Source organism: Sorex fumeus, unplaced genomic scaffold, assembly GCF_029834395.1.
Source record: "Sorex fumeus unplaced genomic scaffold, SorFum_2.1 ptg000058l, whole genome shotgun sequence".
Lineage (NCBI taxonomy): Eukaryota > Metazoa > Chordata > Mammalia > Eulipotyphla > Soricidae > Sorex > Sorex fumeus.
Window position 1 is genome coordinate 27,821,684 of NW_026606115.1, and position 10,030 is coordinate 27,831,713.

Below are 10,030 nucleotides of genomic sequence, written 5' to 3' on the forward strand. Positions count from 1 at the left end.
ACAGTGAGTACCAAGTTGACAAGGCCTAGAGTTGGGACCAGTATTGTACACATTTGGAATATTGCTTGTCTTTCAGAAAGAAATAACTGTGGTTGCAGATATCACCCAAGCATGGGAATGCTGAAGAAGTATTGTGAGTTGAGTAAGCCAGGAAAGTTAGTGGGAGAAATATTGATTCCGACCAATTTATCAAAAAATCTAGGTCTCAGTAACATCCCAGGAACCTAAAAATATCCTTCATGGTACATTCAATAAGTCAATTTTATTTAGGAAAAATATAAATATGACTTTATGTGTGCCGTTAGTATGATGAGGTCATTCAATTTACATAAGATTGATTTCTAGATAGGACATTAGACTATTGGTTACAAAGAATCTCTTATTTCCACCCGCTACTTCTGAGGGTTAAAAATATAATTAATCCTAAATAAAAAGGGCACTGACAGTTTGTTCAGCTTCCAATTAGGCAGGATATTCTATCAAGTCCTTCAGCAAGGACAATCGAAATAAAGGCCATAACATGGAATTTGTATTGGTGTGCAACACAATCATGCCCTAGAGACTTATGGAGCTCACAGCAAATAGATGAGAGTAGCTTCCTCTTCTCGATTATATATTTGAATAAATTCAATAAATTCTCCTCTATAATTATAGATAGTCTGATTAGTATAGAATTTGAAGTTTCTCATTATAATTTTCAAAGGATTAAATATAATTTGCACAAAACTAGTTTGACTGTCCTCTTTCTTTTATATAGCTATAATTTTTGTCTTATGAAGTTGTCCCAGGGTGAGTTCTTCACTTTATTTGACTTGAGAAACACGTACTTAAATATAAGGTTTTTTCATTTACTTGTTTCTTAACTGCAGAACTTCTTTGTAGCTTCAATATGTCAATTTTATTTCTGAATGTAACAAAAAGATATATTGGACATGTTGTCTGGTCCCTTATATGATCTTGAAACTTTTCTAAACAGAAATTACATGTTTTCCGATATTCAATGTCTTTGTGGCACTTATTAGTACTTTCAATATATATATATACATATATATGTATATATGTGTATATGTTTATATATAAATATATATGTATATGTATATATATATATATATATATATAATAGCCAACTTAGGGCCTAGAGTTTTGTGGAAAAACATTTCACAAATGTATTAAGGACACTTTTCTGACAAATGTCAGACAGTTAATTCTACTATATTTATATTTGATATCCTATCTGTAAAGCAGTACTGCTATTTTGGTAATATGTATATTGCTGATATCTCCAGTACTTCCAGAAAATATAAAGATAAAAGAATAAACACTGAGACAATAAGGTAATCTCAGTGAAAACCTAACAGCTTAAAATCCTGCATAAACAGAGTATTTTAACCATCTATTTTACTCTTCTTCTAAAACATTATTAGTTATTATGTGAGCCTAAATTTAGTAGCTGAATAATGAGTAAAGAATAATTATCTTTCAAAATTCCTTTGAGACATTGAGAAGTAACTTTGTTTGATTTGTTGTTTAAGATTTTCAATATAAAGATTTTCTTTGAGATTTTTCTCAAACAAATGTAAATCGAATCTCCTGGGAATGAAGATATTTAATAAATAAATTAGATATGCATTTTGGAATACATGCATTTTTGATGGCAGATGCTGAGTTCAGAAACCTTTTGTCACATTTTATTGGGAGCACCATCTTGCAATATGCAGTATGCTAATGTGTCCTGGTATGATTAGAAGAATCACTGCCAGTTACTGATGTGAACAGACAACAACTGCTAATCCCAAAGCTCAGTTGTTTAGACCATGAAATGAAAACCCCCTAATTAAACCCCACAGCCAATTGATAATCACCCATGCACAGGACATTCTTACTTTTTTTGCTATAAGCATGTGATAAGACTTTGGCATTTGGCCTCCTCCAGTCATTATTTAGTTTAGGAATTTTAGTATCAAGACTAAGTGATTATGCTCTATTCATGTTGGCAGACAAATAAAAGAAGTGATTTTTAGCTTTTATTGGAACCTGTTAATTTTGAAATGTCCTAAGCACTACAGATAGTAGCATGCATGTTACATTAGGGAAGTTTACATTTAGCTCCATTTTACCTTCCTTTCTTTAATGATAAACGATTCTAATGTTTTCACTTCTTTCTTTTTCAAGTAACACAGGTTAAGAGAGAGAAAGGTGAGAGAATAAAAATAAAGGGAGGGGAAGAGAAAATAATACAATAGTAAAAACAGAAAATAACATTGATGTTTATGCTGACCCTAAGAAACATAGCTAAATGTGACCTTAAAGATTTCCTTATTTGTAAACAAAACATGGACTTCAATTTGGTTGGCATTTGTTGTTGGTGGTGGTGGTGGTGGGCCACACATGGCAATAGGTGCCAGTTCTTTTGTAGCAAAATTTGAGGTTGCGTGGAGTGAAGTGTGAAAGATTTCCCCAAGAACAAAGTCCTGATCCAGCTGGGTTCACTTGTGAGTTTCTATGAAACCTTCAGAGAGCACTTACTGCCTTTACTTCTTAAGCACTTCCAAAGCATTGAACAAATAAGAATCTTTCCTAACTCCATCTATGCAGATAACATTATAGTAATAGCCAAAGCAGAAAGAGACATTTGATGTAATTAAGTGAAAAAATGAAAACTAATAGTCAACAATACCTAAACTATCTTAGTTAGGGGTGTATCCCACCTTTGGGATTTTTTTTGTTAGGTGTAAGAATTCCAACAGCCCCCTCTCTCCCAACCCACCTTTTAATTTTTCAGATAAAATTTCAGACAAATCTCCAGGATAAACATAGGTGTAAAAAACTTTAACAATATTTTAGCAAACTGAATCCAACAGTATATCAATATAATTATACACCATGATAAATTTGGATGCAAGAATGGTTCACCATATGAAAATAAATTAACATAATATATCACATAAGTAAAAAGAAAGAAATCATGTGATCCCATTGATCAATGCAGAAAAGGCTTTTAACAATCTCCAACATCTGTTCATGACAAAACATAGGCTTAATAAATTGGGGATGGGAATTTCCTTAAAGATAATAGCAGCCATATTAGAATAAGTCCAGAGCCAGTGTCATTCTTAGTGATGAAAAACTGAAATTATTCCCTCTGAGATCAGGCACAAGGCAAGAATATCCACTGTCTCCACTCTTATTCAATTTAATATTAGAAGTACTGGCTACAGCATTCAGTTCAACAAAAATTATTAGAATGATTTTAAATAGCAAAAATATAAATAAAATATTCACTATTTGCAGAGGACATGATGATACAATATATATAATAACATAGAGGACCATAAGGAATCTACAGAAAAGTTCCTAGAAAGCAAAAACCTATACAATAAAGTGACCAGCTTTGTTGGTGACAAAGTGCCAAATTCAATACAAAAAGTTGATCACATTTTTATATGCAAATAATGAATCAGAGGAGAAAATTATCAAAGAGTCTGTCTCCTTCAAAGTAGTGTCTAAAATAATAAAATATTTACAAATAAACTTAATAAAAGATGTGGGAGATCTATACCATAAAATTTTAAATCACTTAAGAAAGACTTAAGGAGGGCCTGGAGTGATAGCATAGCTGGTAGGGTGTTTTCCTTGCACATGACCAACCGGGGTTGGATTCCCACCATCCCATAAGGGAACTTGAGCACTGCCAGGAGTAATTCCTGAGTGCATGAGCCAGGAGTAACCCCTGTGTATTGCTGGGTGTGACCCAAAAAACAAAAAAGAAAAAAAAAGACTTAAGAAAATGTAAACATATGGTTATGCATTAGATGAATAATATCGTCAACATTACCACCAAATCTAAATTTTTATATCGGTTCAGTGCAATCTCCTTTGAAATTTAAATGACATTCTTCAAGGGCTTAGAATACTCACCCTTAAAGTTTGTGTGGAATCATAAAAGACCCTGTATAGATAGCCAAAGCCATACTTAAAAAGAGAAAACTGGAAAACATCTCAGTATATAACCTGAAAGCTATAGATATCAAAACAGCATGGTATTAGAATAAAGATAGGCTCTCTGATCAATGTATTAAAAACAAATCCCAATGATAAGTTCACAAATCTTTGGTCAGCTAATTTTCAACAAAGGAACTGAGAACTTGATATGGACTAAACATAGCCCCTTCAACAAATGTTGCTGACAAAACTGAAAAAAACTTGTAAAAAATTAAAGCAAGACAAAACTTACACACCTTACACAAAAGCCATTTTGAAGTGGATCAAACACCTTGAGATCAGTTTGGATCTATAAAGTACATAGAAGATATTGGTAGAATGTTCCACAACTTAAAGACTCCAAGGAATCTTCAAGGATGCTCTGCCATTGGTAAAGTCTACAGAATCAAAAATGAACAAATGGAACTACATCACATTACAGGATTTCTGCATTAAAAAAGAAATACAGGCTAAAATAAAAGATATATATCTGAAAAGGGAAAAGTACTTGCTCTCAACAAATCAGATAAAGGGTTAATATGACAGATATATAAAATACAAAGGTAAGGTAGTCTGTGGAGAGAGAGAGAACCTGAGGACACTGGTAAAGAGAAATTAATACCAATGATGGGATTGGTGATGGAATATTATATGCCTAAATCTCAATTATGAATAATTTTGTAAACCATGGTAACATGACAAAATTTTTTTAAATTACAGTCTCTTGTAAGGGTATAGTATAGTCTAATAATTTCAAATCTTATATTTTAGTTATTGACAAGTGATTTATATGGAGTATGTATATGCTCTGAGTCACATTATCAGTGGGAAACTATTGTCAGAACTATGGAGCAGTTTTTATCTGCAGACAGTATCAATACCGAGGAAAAGAATGTTTCTTCTTTTCTTCAATGCTAGTTTTACTGTAAGTGTCCTATGACAAGGGCAATATGTTTGTGTCCGTGAAGATGGTGCATTTTGAGTTATCAGTGTATCTAATACTTTTGGATATTTGATGCCTGGCTCCTGTCTTCCATAAATTGTGTTAAGCAAGGTTTGAGGGACTTGCTTGTATAGACGCTTTCATTGTCTTGCTCAACAATTTTAGTAGTTCTTTGGAGCCCTTAGACTAATTATCCCATGCCTAATTAGGTAACTCTTCAGGCTCCTTACCTATCTATGCCTATGCATGTGCTGTGAATTTACAAGTTAAAACATCAAGAAGTGTGCATTGTTATTTAGAAACATACTTGTTAAAAGAAATTTAAACCACTAATTTAGACTCTAGTTTATGACAGCTTTCTGAATTATTCCCCAGAATGTATCTTAGTAATTCTTTCATTTATTTAAATTTGCTTGTCCATCAATGCTTAATACTCTACTCTCAGCAAGATGCTCAAGGGTCACTTTCAGCAGTACTCAAAGGACCATGCGGTATAGGGGATTGAAGCCATGTCTTCCTCATACAAAGCATTCATTCTAGTTCTTTGAGCTCTTTCCCTGATTCTGGGCAACCAAAATAAATATTTTGTTGTTTCAGGGCCATACTCGGCATGTTCGGGGTGTACTCTTATCTCTATATTCAAGGATCACTTCTGGTAGTGTTGAGGCGACCCTATGGGACGGCAGGGATAAAACTGAGGTTGGCCACATGTAATACAAGCACCATACCAGCCCTAATATCGTTCTGCACCCTAGTTAACATATTATGAGATTAATTGTTTTCATATTAATCCACAAGGAAACATTGAACAACCCCTTCCAATATGGTGGATCCAAAAATTTTGGCCCTCCCATTGTTCGTCGATTTGCTCGAGCGGGCCCAGTAACGTCTCCATTGGAGACTTTGTTGTTACTGTGTCTGGCATATCAAATATGTCATGGGGAGCTTGCCAGGCTCTGCCGTGCGGGCGAGATACTCTCGGTAGCTTGCCGGGCTCTCCCAGAGGGGCGGAGGAATCGAACTCGGGCCGGCCATATTGGCTACGAGCAAGGCAAACGTCCTACCGCTAAAAATTTTACTATTTAAATAATCTAAACAATATTTTATTTTTCCCCTGAGTCAGAAGTTCATAAAGTTATAATAACCTGTTCAGTATTAAGGATGAAGGAAATTGTCTTGTGAAGGAAGATTACATATATTCTTCGTAACAAAATATTATGACTTTTACTTAATTTCACTATCCCTGCTCTATTTGATGCAATGTATGATTTTTTAAAATCAGTATTTCATGAGTTTAGGAGATCCTGTTATTAATTTTTTCATAATTTTTCAAGCCAAATATAAATTTTTCGTCATTATTTTTATTTCATTTTATTTTTATTAGTGAAACACCATGAGGTACAGTTGTAGACTTACAAATTTTTGGTTTGGATTTCAGATATACAATGATAGAGTACCCATGCTTCCACCAGTGCCAACTTTCCACCACCAGTGATTCCAGTATCCCTCCCACCACGAATTCCGCCATCCCACCCTGCATCTGTGGCAGGACATTCCCTTTTGTTCTCTCTCTCTATTTGTCGGATAGGTATTGGTAAAATATCCTTTCCCATTCTGTAGACTGTCTTTGTATTTCTGTCACTGTTTCTTTTGAAGTGAAGAAGGTTTTTAGTTTAAGCTAATCCCTTTTGTCTATATTATTTTCACTCGCTTGGCCATTGGCATGTCACATTTGAAGATACCGTTAGTTTCAGTATCATGGAGTGGTTTTCCAACCTTGTCTTCAATGCACCTTACGGATTCCGGTCTGGTGTTGAGGTCTTTAATCCATTTTGATCTTAATTGTGTACATGGTGTTAGGCAGAGATCTAAGCCCATTTTTCTGCATGTAGCTGTGCAGTTTTGCCAGTACAATTTGTTAAAGAGGGTTTACTTGCTCCACTTCACATTTCCTACTCCTTTATCAAAGACTATATGATCATTTATTTGAGGGGAGATATCAACCCTGTTCCATTGGTCTGCAGGTCTGCCTTTATTCCAGTACCGATTTGCTCGAGAGGGCCCAATAGCGTCTGTTTTGAAACTTTGTTGTTACTGTGTTTGGCATATTGAATACATCACAGGTAGCTTGCCAGGCTTTGCCGTGCAAGCGAGATACTCTCGGGAGCTTGCCGGGATCTCCGAGCGGGGCGGGGAATCGAACTCAGTTAGGCCATGTTGGCTGTGTACAAGGCAAACAGCCTACTCACTGTGCTATCGCTCCAACCCTTTCCAGTACCATGATCTTTTAATTATTATTGCTTTGTAGTAGAGTCTGAAGGTAGGGAGGTTGATTCATCCCATTTTCTTTTTCCCAAGAATTGCTGTAGCTATATGTGGGTGATCATTGTTCCATATGAATTTCAGGAGAGTTTGCTACATTTCTTTGAAGAATGTCATGAAGAATGTCATCGTTATAGGGATTGCATTGAATTTGCACAGTGCTCTGGAGAGTATTGGCATTTTGACAATGTTAATTTTCCCGATCCATGAGCAAGGGATATATTTCCATTTTCTCGTGTCCTCTTTTATTTCCTGAAGTAGTGTTTGTAGTTTTCTTTGTACAGGACTTTTGCTTCCTTAGTCAAACTGATTTCTAGGTACTTGATTTTCTGGGGCACAATTGTGAATGGGATTGTATTTTCATGTCACTTTCTTCTCTCTCACTATTTGTGTATAGGAAAGCCATGGGCTTTTGAGTATTGATTTTATAGCCTGCAACTTTACTATACAAGTCTATTGTTTCTAGGAGTTTCCTGGTAGAGGTCTTAGGGTTCTCAAGTATAGTATCATAATATCTGCAAATAGTGAGAGCTTGATTTTTTTTCTTTATTACCTGAGCGCCCTTAATATATTTTTGCCTGACTGCAATTGCAAGTACATCCAGTACTATTTATTGAATAGCAGTGGAGAGAGTGGACATCCTTGTCTCATCTCTGATCTTAGAGGCAAGGCTCTCTATTTTCCCAATGATACTTTCTGTAGGCTTGTGGTAGATGGCTTTAACTAAATTGAGGAAAATCCAATCTGTCCTCATTTTGTAGCGGGTTTTCATCATAAACTGGTGCTGGATGGTGTCAAATGTTTTCTCTGCATCTATTGATATGATCATATGGTTTTTATTTTTACTTTTGTTGATATGATGGATTATGTTGATTGATTTCCAAATGTTAAACCATCCTTGCATCCCTGAGATGAACCCCACTTGGTCGTGGTGTATGATCTTTTTGATGAGTTTTTGAATTCTATTTGCTAGTATTTTGTTGAGTATCTTTGCATCTATGTTCATCAGGGATATTGGCTTGCAGTTTTCTTTTCTTGTTGTGTCTTTGTTTCCTTTTGGTATTAGACATATATGGGCTTCATAGAAACAGTTTTGGAGAGTTTCTATTTCTGCAATTTTCCTGGAATAGCTTCAGAAGAACTGGCAATAGGCCCTCTGTAAATGTTTGGAAAAATTCGCTAGTGAATCCATCTGGACCTGAGCTTTTGTTTTTGGGAAGACTTTTGTTTATAGTTTCAATTCCCTTGATGTTTATAGGACTATTCAGGTACTCTGATCTTCTTGATTCAGCTTTGGGAGATTATAGTGATCCAGGAATTTATCCTTTTCTTCTAGGTTCTCTTGTTTCGTGGCATACAGATTTCCAAATTAATCTCTGATGATCTTTTGAATTTCTTTGGTTTCTGTTGTGATATGCCCCGTCTCTTTTCTGATTCGGTTTATTAGGGTTCTCTCTTTCTTTGTGAGTCTTGTTAGTAGTTTATCTATCTTGTTTATTTTCTCAAAGAACCAGCTCTCGGTTTCATTGATCTGTGTTCCTTTTGTTGGTCCTTTTCTAAGATCTTGAGCTGTGAAGTCAAGTTGTTTATGTGGACCCTTTCTTCTTTCCTGAGAAATGTGGGCAGAGCTATAAATTTTCCTCTTAACAGGGCTTTAGCAGCATCCCATAGGTTCTGGTTGCTCATGTCTTCATTCTCATTTGTTTCCAGGTATCTTTTGATTTCTTCCTTGACTTTATTCCTGACCCATTCGTTGTTCAACATTGAGTTGTTTTATTTCCAGGTGTTTGATTTGTTTCTCCGTATCTGTGTGTGACTCACTTCTATCTTCAGTGCATTGTGGTCTGAAAAGATTGTACTCTTTCTATCTTCCTGACTTTATTGAGGTATGTTTTGTGGCCTATCGCATTGTCTTTTTTGGAAAATGTTCCCTGTGCACTGGAGAAGAATGTGTATTCTTCCTTTTTGGGGTGTAAAGCCCTGTATAGGTCTATAAGCCCTATCTCTTCTATTTCTTCCTTCAAAGCCAATGTTTCCTTGCTGAGTTTTGTTCCTGTTGATTATCTGGAGATGATAAGGCGATGTTGAAGTATCTGTCTACTATTATTGTGTTGCTATCAATGCCCTCTTAAAATCTTTTAGCAGTTGTTTTAAATATTTATCTGTTCTCTCATTAGGTGTGTATACATTTAAGAGTGTGATTTCTCCCTTTTGTACATATCTTTTATTAAATAGAATATGGCCTTCGCTGTCCCTTCTAATCTTTTTCAACCTTAAATTTATGTTGTTGTATACTAGTATGGCTACCCCAGCTTTTTTGAGGGAGCTGTTTGCTTGCAGGATTGTTTTCCATCCTTTAACTTTGAGTCTGTGTTTACTCTGACTTCTCCAGATGAGTTTCTTTTAGACAGCAGAATATTGGGTTCTGTTTCTGAATCCATTTAGCCACTCTGTGTTTTTTAATTGGTGAATTTAGACCATTGACATTGAGAGAGATTATTGTTATGGGGTTTTGTGTCATCTTTCTGTAAGGGTCTGTTGTGCTTGTAGGCTTTGTCTTGTCTTATAGTAGTAGCCCCTTTAGTCCTTCTATTAGGGAGGGTTTTGAGTCTATGAAGTTCCTGATCTGCTGTTTATCCACAAAATAGTGTACTGTTCCTTTGAGTTTGAGTGAGAGTTTAGCCGGATAGAGTATTCTTGGTGATTCATTCATTTCATTGAGTTTTTTCACTATATTTCACCATTGCTTTCGGGCTTGGAGAGTTTCTTCTGATAGGTCTGCTG